At 44.1% G+C, this 14,816-nt stretch overlaps 1 pseudogene; it reads left to right on the top strand.

The window, feature by feature from the left end:
• LOC120399270 overlaps positions 1 to 14,816 on the top strand; it is an 89,174-nt pseudogene that overhangs the window by 51,755 nt on the left and 22,603 nt on the right.

The raw sequence follows: 14,816 nt of genomic DNA, 5'->3' as shown, positions 1-14,816 counted from the left end.
CAAAATGGGAAATTTTGATCAAAATAAATTTCATTCTGGTCAAAAAATTATAATTGAAAAAGAGAATATGAAAAAATTTGGACTAGCTCTAACCATGACCCTGCTGTGGCTCTAAGCCAGCTCCAATAGCTAGTGTGAAGTGGTAGCAAAGAATTTATTGCTTCTTATTGACAGATGTAGCACTGCTACTGTGTGCAGTCCCAGAGACTTTATGCTTATCAGAAGCACTATGGGAAATTTTTCTTTAATAAAGTGGTAGGTTAAATCCTACCAGATAAATTACAAATGTTGGTAATAACTGGAGTGATTTAGGTGCATAGGCTGTGTCCCTACTTCTCACTCACTATTGCCAGTTGAAAAGAGGAAACAAAGCTAAAAATAAAAGGAAAAAATAAACAGCAGTTGTGAGAAGGAGCCTCTCAGTCTGAGCAGTGGACCACCAGAAAAGCCCAGATAGTGTGTATTCACTGAAAAGATGTAGTGGCATTACTATTTCAATGTTAAGAGTTGAACTCAGATAGCTATTTCAGCTAAAAAGAAAATTACACTTCCAACCCAAATAGTTATACCGGTTAAAAAACAAAAGACGTGTTTGTACACCAGGTTCTACTGAACCAGTGTGTGACCAATCACAATCAACTAACACGCTTGAAATTAATTTAAGTGAATATGACATGTTCAAATTCACGTGAACATCAAGAATATTTTTATGTGCAATTGCATAGAAAACTTTGAAATTTTGTAGAATTGCTTCAAAAGAGAACCTGTTAACAGTCACGTTTTGTTGGAAAGTCATTTTCTCCAAATATTTTTCTTGCCTCTACTAGGTATTAAAATAGAATTAATGTTAAGGGTTGATTTACTACAGTGAGAGACACACCCCAGTAGGGTTCTGTACAGCCTCTATTCTGCAAATGGGTTTGTCTAGATGGAGAGCTCATGCACGGCAAGCTGGGGTGTAAATTTACAGCGCCCCAGGCTGATGCACACTAACTGACTGTGTGGACTCCATGACTGTGCACTAACAGTCCCCGACTGCGCTTTCATAGAATCATAGTGTTTGAAGGGACCACAGGCATCATCTAGTAGTCTAACCCTCTGCCAGATGCAGGATTTGTCAACTAAGCCATCCAAGACAGATGGCTGTCCAGCCTCTTTTTGAAAACTTCTAGTGAAGGAGCTTCCACAACCTCCCTAGGCAGTCTGTTCTATTGTCCTACTGTTTTTACAGTTAGGAAGTTTTTCCTGAGATTTAATCTAAATCCGCTATGCTATAGTTTGAACCCATTGCCTCTTGTCCTGCCCTCTGGTACCAGGCATACTCTTCTGCAGGTCTGCGGGGTCTTTTATCAGTGAAAGAGCCTTACACAGTAATATCCTTAACTTCTATTTGTGAACAGTTACCAAAACAGAATGCACACACTAAGCATACAATGCTCACCACTCCCAATAAAGCAGATGAACTTTTCCTGATGGCCAGTCAGATCATCCGGGGACTCCAGCTTCTGCATGATATAGCTGGCAGGGTGTTGAGGTCTGGCAGCGCTGATCTTGGGGCTGTGTCCTGGAGTTAGGTTCCAAAGAACTTCCTTTTGGACACAAGTTTATATAGTGAAACTTGAGTCCTGCTTAGCTGTACCTTAACCAATCATTTTATTAAAGTACTACAAAATAATTCTTTGACCAATCCTAACATATTGCGAAACAATTATTTACCCAATCATACCCCACCACCTTAGTTGATTTAAATCTTGCAAAATTAGTTATGCAACAGACAGTAATAATCGAAGAACCAAACAGAAATCATACAGATAAAAAATAAGGCAGTAGGGACCATAAAGGCAAAACAATAAAGAAGTAGAGATTTCACAACCACAACTGTTGATAAGATCTTTCTTTAGTAGCATTCTGTCTGGCAGGGAATCGCTTAAGATGTTTAAAGATAACTGTTTCTTTATCTGGTGGTGAGTGGGTACTATTAGTATAGGAGCGCCTTCTTAACAGCCTGATATTTAATTGTTTTAGTGTAATTTAGATGGAATGTGAGGATGTGACTTTCTGCTTCTTGGCTCATGGCTGCTGGTGTCCTAATGTGACTGCAGAAAAAAGGCCTCAGACCTTACGGTTGGTCAAGATCAGATAAAAAAAAAATGGATGACTCCCTAGTTGTTTCCTGAACTCTGAATCAGAAAGTTATCCCCTACACATGCTAAGAATTTGCAGGACATATTATGTTTTGCTGTAATAGTCTTCCAACGGATATCAGAGAAGTTAAAATCCCCCATTAATACTAGCTCATGTGTGTTAGCTAATCTTGTTATCTGCTTGTAGAATGACTCATCCACTTCCTGTTCCTGATTTGGTGGTCTATAATAGACCCCCATGATAACATTGCTACTGTCCTTTCCCCTTTTTATCCTCATCTAAAGACTCTCAGTAGATCTGTCACTCACTTCCTCTTGGGCCTTGGACCAAATGTATACATTCTTGATGTATAGCACACCACCACCTCCTTTTTTCCCATACCTATCCTTTCGGAACAATCTGTACCGCTCAATGCTGGTACTCCAATCATGGGAGTTGTCCCACCAAGTCTCTGTAATGCCAATTAAGTCATTTTCTTTGTATACCATTACTTCCAGTTCATCCTGCTTGTTCCCCATATTCATTACATTTGTATATAGGCATCGAAGATATTTTGCAGCCTGTCCTGTTGCTTTTCTTCTTGCCTTTTTAATGTAGTTGTGTTTTCTAGTCCCTTCTTCAGAAATTAGCCTCTTCCCCTTGTCTTCATTAGTTGAGGCTAGATGTGCATTGGTCAGATTTTTGTCACCATCCCTCATAGGACCTAGTTTAAATTCTCCTTATCAGGTTAGCCAGACCATGTTCAAAGATGCTCTTCCCAGTATTTGATAGATGGAGCCCATGCCAGCACAGTAATCCCCTTTCCTGGAACATGAACTCCTTGTTTAATCAGCCAAGCTCTCTCAACGATACCACCTGCATAGCCACACATTTACTTCCATGATTTAACGGTCCTTGCCCAGATCTTCTCTTTCAACAAGGAAGGTGGATGAGACACCACTTGCACTCCAAACTCTTTTATCTTTCTTCCCAGAACCACATAGTCTGCAGTGATCTGCTCAAGGTCATTCTTGGCAGTATCGTTGGGGTCCAGATGGATAAATAGGAAGGGGTAGCGGTCTGCGGGCTTGATGAGTCTCAGGGCTAGTCTACACTTACCAGCCGGGTTGATGCGGTGAGTTTGACTTCTTGGAGTTTGAACTATCGCGTCTAATCTGGACGCGATAGTTCGAACTCCGGAAGCGCCGCGGTTGACTCCGGTACTCCACCACTGCAAACGGCGGTGGCGGAGTCGACCTTGGAGCCGCGGACTTCGATTCCGCGGCGTCTGGACGGGTGAGTAGTTCGAACTAGGGTACTTCGAATTCAGCTACGCTATTCACGTAGCTGAATTTGCGTACCCTAGTTCGACCCTGCTTCTTAGTGTGGACCAGCCCTCAATTACATCCTGAATTCTAGCTCCAGGCAAGCAGCACCCTTCTCAAAATTCCCAGTCTGGACAGCAGATGGATGACTCTCCCCCTTAGGAGGGAGTCCTGACCACCACTATCCTCAGGGGCAGCTCCAGGCCCCAGCATGCCAAGGGCGTGCTTGGGGCGGCATGCCACGGGGGGCGCTCTGCCGGCACCGCAAGGGCGGCAGGCGGCTCCGATGGACCTCCCATAGGCATGTCTGCGGGAGGTCCACCGGAGCCGCGGGACCAGCGACCGACAGAGCGCCCCCCGCGGCGTGCCGCCGTGCTTGGGGCGGCGAAATGGCTAGACTATCCTTCTCCTCCTCTTGGGAGTGGGGGTCATGGAACCCCCATCTCTAGGACAATGCGTTCCATGCATTCTGGTCGACATGGTCATCTGAGGGAAGGGATCAGGAGATGCTTCCAAGGCAATCTCAGCAGTAGTACCTGTGCAGAGAGCCTGAAAGCAGTTGCTTACTTCTATCTGTGTTGGGGGTATATTGGTTCTCCTCCTTATTTTTCTAGAGGACACATACTGCCAACTTGCTTCCTTGTTCTCCAGTCCCCCTTGCAATGCCCTCTCTGATTCTTCAGCAGGCTGTGCCTGAAGTAACAAATCCTGATTTCTATCCAAAAAGTCTTCATTTTCTCTGGTGCAATGCCAGGTCGATACATGGTCTCTCTAGTTCTTTAACCTTTCCTTCCAATATGGAGACCAGCTTTTACTTCATACAAAGTCACTTCTATTCTCTGGGAGAAAGACAAACATGATCTACTCCCAATGAGAAATTTACACTCCAGCTTTTTGTGCACCAACTCTCCATCTAGACAGGCCTTAGGCACATATTTAGCTTTACATACCATGAGTAGATCTATCAGAGTTAACAGGGTGACTCCCAATGCATAAGGTTAAGCACATGTGTAAGTCTTTGCAGGATCGGGACATAGGTGTGGAAGGCCCATTAGAATCAGTGGAATTCTGCTGCACTAGCTCTCACTCTGTGTTAGATTAATTAATCAAGGAGCCCGTCAGTAGAATTATAATTAACTGAAGCTCAGCAGTTTCTCTTTGAAGTCTGGTCCTGAAGTTTTTTTGCTGCAGAATGGCCACCTTAAGATCTGCTATTGTGTGGCCAGGGAGGTTGAAGTGTTCTCCTACAGGTTTTTGTATATTGCCATTCCTGATATCTGATTTGTGTCCATTTATCCTTGAACCGTATTATCCGTGCACCAGTAACTGCACACCGCACCATACTAAGTCTAGCTCAGGAACCAATCCATGCAACAAACCTCGATGCCAACTCTGCCCACATATCTACACCAGCGACACCATCACAGGACCTAACCAGATCAGCCACACCATCACCGGTTCATTCACCTGCACGTCCACCAATGTAATATACGCCATCATATGCCAGCAATGCCCCTCTGCTGTGTACATCGGCCAAACTGGACAGTCTCTAAGGAAAAGGATAAATGGACACAAATCAGACATTAGGAATGGCAATATACAAAAACCTGTAGGAGAACACTTCAACCTCCCTGGCCACACAATAGCACATCTTAAGGTGGCCATTCTGCAGCAAAAAAACTTCAGGACCAGACTTCAAAGAGAAACTGCTGAGCTTCAGTTCATCTGCAAATTTGACACCATCAGCTCAGGATTAAACAAAGACTGTGAATGGCTTGCCAACTACAGAACCAGTTTCTCCTCCCTTGGTTTTCACTCCTCAACTGCTAGAACAGGGCCTCATCCTCCCTGATTGAACTAACCTCGTTATCTCTAGCTTGCTTCTTGCTTGCATATATATACCTGCCCCTGGAAATTTTCACTACTTGCATTCGATGAAGTGGGTATTCACCCACGAACGCTCATGCTGCAAAACGTCTGTTAGTCTATAAGGTGCCACAGGACTCTTTGCTGCTTTTACAGATCCAGACTAACACGGCTACCCCTCTGATACTTGGTCTTATACAGAATTTTACAAATATTAAGTATCATTACCCCTATTTTATAGCTGGAAAAACTGAGATTAAATTACTGTAATTGCCATAACCATGATTATATAGCAAGTCAGTATTTAGACTAGGATTAGACCTGACAAAACCTGACTCCAAGCCTGGTGCCTACTCTACTATACCACAGGGCCTAGAAGCAAATAACCTTTCATATCCTAAGTTTTCAAATCTTCAAAATTGGAATCAGTAGTACATACTTGTGGGTATGTACATCTTAAACATGACATATTTTTGTCTGTGTTGCGTATTGTTGTTGTTGTCTTTGCATTCAGCTCCAACAACTTCCTCCTCCATGCCTGCATGCCAACAGAGGGGTCATTGAAAGCACAGAAGAGACAGGCTCCCTGCTTTCAATTCCTGTGCCTGGCCCCATCCCGGTACAGAGCAGTTGAAAGTATCTGTTTCAAGGAAAGTCCAGCTTTGCCCCGTAGTCCTTGCTAGAGCGTCCTCGGTTGCTTTCTGGGAATGGTGCATGGGCAATAGAGTTGGTAAGAAATTTTTCTGATGGAACAGTTTTCTGTTGGAAAATGCTGATGCTTCAAAATTGAAACATTCTGGGGGAACGTCTCGATTTCAACAAATTTCTGACAGACGCCTGGCAGGTTTCCAACAGAAACCTTCCTGGTTTCCAGCCTGCCTCCCTCCCTGGCTCCTCAATAGCCTTCAATGTGGCAGCCTGCCAAATTTGGGCAGATTTACACCAAAAAGGTAAAAGGCCACATCCCTGGCACAAATGCTACCCCACTGTAAAAATTCAAGTCCCTGCTGCAAAGCATGGAGGTGCTAGAGCTTTTTAAAGAAAACATCACCAAAATTTTACATGAGCACATTAACGTATTTTCCCCCAGCCTCATTCTCAGACACAACTACATTGTTTTGGTTGAAATTTTCTAGAATAATTCAGCCTGAGGCAGACACCCAGCATGTAAAATTTCAGCCTGAACTGTTAAAGGTTGGCAACTGAGAACACAGTGTTGTAATGGGAAGTGTTAGGCAACCTTAATAATAGGCGGCACTACCAGTCCTGCCTACAGTATCCTGACTGGAGGCTCTTTTATTATTCTACATTCAATACTGTATGTCCACCGTATGCCCTTAAAATGACAGGAAACACTAGTCAGCTTTGGGCCTTCAAATGCTAATAGACGGTGATGTGAAGATGATGATGATACAATGACTACAATGTGCAATAAAATAGAGCTAAAGCAACAAGAGTGTTTGTAAGTGGGGGTGGGAGAGGGAGATTAATTAATTAACTTTAATTAGAATATCCAAATTACACATACATCACTGTTATAACTAGAGTAACTTAACCCACATCGGGTAGAGTTTTCAGTGCAGTGCCTAATGAATTAAGTGGTTACTCCTTTTATTGTTAATAAAGTTGCCTGCTTCCTTCCTCGTCTATCTTATAATTAGGGCCCTACAAAATTCACGTCCATAAAAAATGCATCATGGACTGTGAAATCTGGTCTCCCCCTGTGAAAGCTGGTCTTTTATGTGCTTTTACCCTAGACTATACAGATTTTACAGGGAAGACCAGCATTTCTCAAATTGGGGTCCTGACCCAAAAGTGAATTGCAGGGGGTGGTCGCAAGGTTATTTTAGAGGGGTTGCGGTATTGCCTCCCTTATTTCTGCATTGCCATCAGAGCTGGGTGGCTGGAGAGCGGGGGCTGGTGGCCGGGCGCTCAGCTTTGCAGGTAGTGCCTTGCCAGCAGCAGCGAAGTAAGGGTGGCAATACCATACCATGCCACCCTTACTTCTGTGCTGCTGCTGCCTTCAGAGTTGGGCAGCCAGAAAGTGGCGGCTGCTGACTGAGGGCCCAGCTCTACAGACAGAATCACAGAAGTAAGGGTGGCAATACTATACCATGCCACCCTTACTTCTGCGCTGCTGCTGGCAGTGACTCTGCCTCCAGAGCTGGGATCCCAACCAACAGCTGCTGCTCTCCAGCTGCCCAGCTCTGAAGGCAGAGCCGCCGCCAGCAGCAGCACAGAAGTAAGGGTAGCAGTACTGCAAACCGCCCCCCCCCACAATTTCTTTTTGGGTCAGGACCCCTACAATTACAGCACTGTGAAATTTCAGATTTAAATAGCTGAAATAATGAAATTTACTATTTTTAAAATCCTCTGACTGTGACATTGACTAAAATGGACCGTGGATTTGGTAGTAGGGCCCTACCTATAATAAATAGTGTTAGCGTCTCTTAGCCAAACTAAGAATCTTTACAAAAAAATGCCCTATTTTTCCATTCTGCTTTAATAAGAAATTAATGTCAGCTATTATTTCCCCTCAAAGTACTTGACTTTATTCTGTTTAGGGGGAAAGATGGGTTGGATTAAACCAGGGGTGGGCAAACTATGGCCCGCAGACTGCATCCGGCCCTGGAGCTTCTGCTGGGGAGCGGGGTTGGGGGCTTGCCCCACTCTGCACAGCTCCTAGAAGCAGTAACATGTCCACCCTCCAGCTCATATGCGTAGGGGCAGCTACGGGGCTCCACACGCTGCCCCCGCCTCAAGTGCTGGCTCCGCGGCTCCCATAGGCTGTGAACTGCGGCCAATGAGAGCTACAGGGGTGGCGCTGCGGATGAGGCAGCACATAGAGCCGCCTGGCTGGCGCCATGCCTCCACATAGGAGCCAGAGCGGGGGACATGCTGCTGCTGCTTCCGGGAGCTGCTTGAGATAAGTGCTGCCCAGAGTCTGCACCCATGACCTCCTCCCCTGCCCCAACCCCCTCCTCCAGCCCTGATCCCCCTCCCACCTACCAAACCCCTCAGTCCCAGCCTGGAGCACCCTCCCCCACACCCCAACCCCTTCTCCAGCCAAGAGCCCCCACCCCAAATCCCTCATTTCTGGCCCCACCCTGGAACCCACACCCCAGCCCAGAGCCTGTACCCCCTCACCCTCCCCAACCCCCTGCTTCAACCCAGAGCCCCCTCCCCTACTCCAAACCTCTCATCTTCACTCCCAGCCTGCAGCCCCCTCATGCATCCCAAACCCCTCATCCCTGGCCCCACCCCCGAGCCAGCACTTCCAGCGGGAGCCATCACCCCCCTCCCGCATCCCAACCCCCTGCCTTAACCCGGAGCACCCTCTCGCACCCTGAACTCCTCATTTCTGGTCTCACCCCAGAGCCCTCACCCCCTTCCGCACCCCAAACCCCTATTTCATGAGCATTCATGGCCCACCATACAATTTCCATACCCAGCTGTGGTCCTCAGGGCAAAAAGTTTGTCCATCCCTGGATTAAACAGACAGAAAATAATGACATAACCAGATTTGAAAATCTGAATCTAGATGTAAGCAGGTCCATTGATACCTGGGAGACCCAGCTTTATGAAGAGATTGGGGAGTTGCAGTTTCTGGACTAATACTAGCACACTGAGAAGAGGCGGATGCACACATTACCAGGATTGCATCTTGTACAGCTTATTCTTAAAGTCATTTTGTTGGCTGTATTGGAACTTTGCTCCTCTACCTCCAAGTATTGTGTTGGGTTGCAGGATTAGTCCCTATTGTGTAGGGAGGGAAGAGGTGGAAACTAGCATGTTTGTACCCTGGAGTTTATGCTGGACTAGAGTGAGTGAAATTTTATGCATTTAAATTTGCCTTTATAAATGGAAGATTAAAACAGCGTTATCCTTTTTCTATAGACATTAATAGCAATGTATCTGGTGATTGCTCCTGTTGGGGTAGAAGTTTGGCACAAGCCTTTCCTATTTGGTTATTACATTACAGATATGTTAGTAATCTTGCTGATAGGTAAGTCTCCAGGGCTGAGAAAATCTAAATGGTTTTTCATAGCCTATTTGCTTCTTTTTCTTTATAATTATTTTTCTCTTCCTACAATATTAGTTATCTGCCACTGAAAGAGATGTGTTTACAGAGTGATTTAATAAGGTCAATAATGTAGTGATTTAGAGAATTTCCCACAGAGAAATGGAAAATTTTGGAGAAATGTTTTCTCCTCACATTCATACTTTCTGATGCTCACTAATTTACAACTGACAAACAGAAGAACCTGAGTTCAATCAGGGGGTCTAATTCTTTTTGTTGCTTGGTTGACAGCTTTCCAAAGATTCAAGTTTAGTTAATGTCAGACAAGTAAGATTGCTCTCATTATTTAAGTGGTGGGGGAGGAGAGAGACATGGAATATGTGTGTTTATTAGTATGAGTTTGACCCTTTTAATCCATAATACAATAGGTTCTTAGGACAAGATCCTTAAAGGTATTTAATCTGATAATTTCTATCAATTTCAACCAATGTTCAAATCCTAACTAGCTTTGAGAATTTGGGCCTTAGATACCATTGGTACAAAGTGATGTGGTGGAAAGAATGAAGGCTTTTACTGTTTAAGTAATGTTAGGAGACAAAACTGTAAACCTGACTAGCAGGCTATTCAGTTTTTAAAGTATTTGTAATACAGAAATGCTAAAGAGTTGCATTTTCTCCTACTAACTAATGTTTAGCATTACCTCCTATCTGATGGAATCACTTTTCTTTCTAGATTCTGATATAAGCACTAAAAACTTCCTAAGCCAGGAAACAGACAGCATTATAGTTGGAAAGAGAACAGGAGTAGTTTGATCTTTTAACATGAAATCAGGAATGTGTCTGAAATATCTTCCAGGATTTAGCTGGAATGTTAAGAAATTAACATGCAAATTTTGACTATCCTGATGTATTAATTATATTTGTAATTAATTTAATTATGAAGAGAAAAGACAGGAAAAGGAGAAGTTGGTCTAATACACTATTAACACATGCAGTATGGAAATAATTCTTAGGAAACATTTGCACTCTTTGAGCCAAATTAAGCTCTTGGGTATGTGTTTTTATCACCCATTGTCTTCCCTAGAAGCTGTACAAATGTGTTTAAGGAGATAATTTAATTGTGCCTATTAAATTCACACACACTTTCCTTCTCCCACCCCCACTTACAAACCATTAAAAGCTACTATCTTCAGCTTCAATTGTACCTTCCAGGAATTCACAGATTATAAAGAAGTAGAGCTATTTGAGGGACCCTATATATAGGCATAATTTTTAGAAGGAATGTGTACAAGGATGTGTTTGTTTCCTTTCTTGCTTTATCTTCAATGTAAAATCTTATGATGGCAGCCAGAATTGTATAATCCTTTGTATTTCAGGTCCACAGTATGCCCATTCTGCGCTCTTTGGAGAAAAAAGTGTGAAATAGAACATGCCACAGTAATATCCCATGAATTTGTCAATTCATTTTATGTGGGAATGCACTTAAAATGCCATCTGGTGGCTGGAAGTGGGAAAATAGGGAGATATCGAATGATTTGTGCACAAGTTAGAGCATCATAGGCACTCTGAGAAGATCAATGCCCGCTTGTCCAGAAGTTGGCTATGTGATGGTGTGATATGCGATCCTGAACTAGTCCATTGAGTGCAATCTTCCTTTACCAAGCACCTATCTTCCTTTGTGCCTGTCTTTAAGGCATGTGACAAGACAACAGTTTAAGGAGAAAAGTAATGACCTTCCTTGGGCTTGACAAGCCATGGATGAAGCTTTAGTTCACACTGTTCAACATATAAAGAAGATTTGTGGAAAGGAGGCTTGTTAAAGCTTTAAAATCCCCAGAAGCAAGCAGCCTCTCCTCACTCACACTCAACCAAAAACCACCTCAAAGCAAAGCTCAATAATATCACTTAAGAGTTACTAGGCTCTGTTTATATATTGCGTGCTAGTCAGGCAAGGGTGATGTGAATGGATTCTTGAAGCAAGAGAACTGAATGTTCTTTCCATCATTGTCTTGGGTGGTTTACACATGTCTAAGAACCCAGAGAGGCCTTTAAAATGTCATCCGTCACACAGTAGTTACAGTGCCCTTAGCTGGACAGATTTCATGGCTGGCATATATATGTGACTGTTTTTAACTATGAGAAAACCCCCAAATGAACTATATTGATTGGTTCAGTTATTACTGTTTTCACAGCCCCTTGTAACTTTATTGAAATAGGTCTTCAAGTTTGTTTTTAGGGACTCTTCCGTTACATTCGCAAAGCAGGAGCGGGCCGATGAGAGAGTCCTTGGAATTGATGCTGGGCTAGAAAGCATTTAATCAGTGTCACAGGTTTGAATCTGGGTTCAGTAATAGAGACCAGAAGTGGTTACTGTTTGATAGCTGTTCATCATTTATGTGCAATGAGGAGGTTCAGTTCAGTTCAGTTTGTAATGGTAGTCTGAGATCTGTAGCACCATATCCATTTTGCTCTGTGCCAGGATTCCTAAAAATAATGACAGCCTCAGACACACTAAGGTCTGAACAGACAGAGAGACTAACCTACCTTCTCACTCAGAGGTTGTTTCACCAGATTAATTGATAGTGTGGGGAAGCCTGAACTGCAGGTGCATTTTATAGAACTGGTTAAATCAGAGAATCCACTCTCTTGCAATTCAGTGCCTTTCATGAGCACTTATAAATAGAAAAAAAAGAGTAATACAACAGGACACTGACACTTTATGAGTTTGTTTCCAACGCCCCCAATTAAATCAGAATGGGGCACCACATAACCATTTGGTGGCTTTTATTAATTACTGTTGGCACTTTAACAATGAGCCTGTATCTGCTTGATCAATACTTGGCAAAGTATCTGAATGCAGTTTCATTCTCTCCCCACTCCCCTCAGCCCCCTCGCCCCCAGTACAGAAGTACAGCTGCTGGGCTGTCAAGTTTTTGGACAATCAACTTAGAAGAGCAAGAGTAGGGTTTGCAAACGTCTCTAATAGATTTTCAACAACTGGAGTCCCTCAGTCAGAACCTAATGGTGAATTTCACGCAACACATTCTCTATAGATGTTGTAGTTTTACTGAGTGAGGCTCATGTATTCTCATTACCAGGATTCAGTGTGCCTAAGATTTACAAAAACAACAGTAAAACAGAGTGTTAGATCTGCAGGAGTAGGACACAGTCTTCCTTACTTTCGTGTGAATCACCTTGCATGCTGTGAGTGCATCTAAGAAATCCAGGGTCAGATACACAGGACAGAAATCTCACTGGAGTCCCAGGTTAAGCAGAGAAGCCACTCCAGAGTATTTTAGTATTTTTTCTGCCACCATGTGAACACACCCACAAAACTTTCATGAGCCCTGGCCACATTTTTATCATGAAGCTCAAATCCTTAAGCCCCCAAAACAAACTGTCAGATACACACCGAACAAAATAAACAGGGCAACTCTTCTGACCACAGATCTCCTTGTCCTGATATCTAAACAGCAAACGCCTTTTTTATTGTAGTATGAGAGAAGCCCAGTCCCTTTTAGAAGTACAGACGCTAAGTAGGCTCAGCTATACCTAATTACCTTAACTCAGCAAGGCCCTGAAAGCCACATGAGGATTAACCACAATTACCCTTCAACACTCTCTGGCTCAGTAGTATCTCCCATAGGGTCACACTGGGCCAGGGTGTGTCATAACTGGGCCAGACCTCCCAAATAAACAATGCCTAGTACTATAGGGCAGATATTGATATGAACACTTTTAGAAAAACATGTCTTTTCACACAATTATTTCCCAAGTGAATTTGGTACCTTAAATGAGTCTAAAAAGCTACCATACATTTTTTGCTCACTTGCAAGCAAAAAAAAAAAAAATTACTTTTGACTGCACAGAAAGAAATGCTTTCCTTTCCCCACACCCCACAATATTAATCAAAATCAGAGGTTAGAAAATTGTTCTTGTGCTTGAGGTTCATTAGACCTTACAGTGGGTTCATTGTATTTCATCGGTGCAGCTCTAAGTGCACAATAGAAAGGCTGTTCTATAATCCAAGCATCGTTGCATGTTTCAAACCTTTGGGATTGGTCAGTAAGGATGGGATTCACAAATTGAATTAGGCACCTAATCCCAGACATAGGTGTCTAAGTCCCCCTTTGACTTTACTGCAATCCACAAAATTCTCACTGAACATTGTGGGCACCTAAACCCATTCGGTGCCTAAGTTTTTTAGAGTAAAAGTTCCCTCAGAATCTAAGTTTCTGTCTCTGAGCATGTGCACTGCTGATTCCCTTTAGGCATCTAGACACCTATCTCCCACCTAAGCCCTGAAGCAATTTGAGAACCAGGGGAGTATAGCCATTCAGCCACTTAAGTTGTGTGTGGGGGCCTGATCTGGAAGGAGTCCTCCGAGGCTGCCTTTTGGATCAAGTCCCATTCTGAATCCAGCTGGAAGAGGAGGTGCCTACCTTATAACTTTTAGCCCAGGGGCTAGAGCACTCACCTTGGTTGTTGGAGACCCAGGTTCAATTTCCCCCTCTCTGCCAGAGGAGGGAGAAATGGGGGTCTTCCATCTCTCAGGAGCAGGCCCAGGTCCAGCTCTTTTGCCGCCCCAAGTGGCAAAGTTAGAAAAAAAAAGAAAAGATAAAGCCACGATCGGCGGCACTTCGGTGGCAGCTCTACCGCACCGCTTCATTCTTCAGTGGCAATTCAGAGGCGGGTCCTTTGCTCTGAGAGGGACAGAGGGACCCGCCGCCGAAGACCCGGACATGCCACCCTTTTCCATTGGCCACCCCAAACACCTGCTTCCTTCGCTGGTGCCTGGAACCGGCCCTGCTTAGGAGAGTTCACCAACCATTGATATTCTGATGAGGGGATGCCCTCAGTTTCTCCTGCTGAAGCAGTTGTTTGTGGATAAATAATGAAAAAGTGATAGCAGCAAGGGGACTGGACCCAGGGTCTCCCACCTCCTAGGTAGGTGCCCTAACTAATGGCCTACAGGGTTATTCCCATGCATTTACTCCCTCTTTCTGGCCCAAAGACTATTTAAGTATTTATCCACGGTGGAAGTAATAGGCCTAGAGAGAGGAAGAGTGTGAATGAGGCTGTAATCCAATGGTTAGGGCCCCCACCTGGCAGCTGAGACACCTCTGGGCCAATCCTCCTGCTTCAAACTCTCTTATTTATCCACCATGGAACAGCTTCAACAGGAGAGACTGAGGGAGCCCTCATCAGAATGTCCCGTAGCCAATAAAGAACTCTCTGGAGAATGTAGGAAACCCCTGTTCAAATCCCCCCTCCCCTTGCTCCTGGCAGTGAGAGGAGAATCAAACCTGGCTCTCATATCCCTGGCAAGTGTTCCAACCACTGGGCTAAATGTTATAAGGTGGACACACCCTCCCCCCACCATTTTGTGTGGAGCAAAGCAAGTGCCAAACTCATTCTCAGAAGAAATGCCTTAGGCGCCATTTGGCAGTAGGGTCCTGGTCATGGATCGCTAAGCAGAGC

The sequence above is a fragment of the Mauremys reevesii genome, linkage group 2 (assembly GCF_016161935.1).
Source record: "Mauremys reevesii isolate NIE-2019 linkage group 2, ASM1616193v1, whole genome shotgun sequence".
NCBI lineage: Eukaryota > Metazoa > Chordata > Testudines > Geoemydidae > Mauremys > Mauremys reevesii.
Note: the sequence above shows the minus strand (reverse complement) of the source record. Positions and strands in the feature narration are given on the sequence as shown.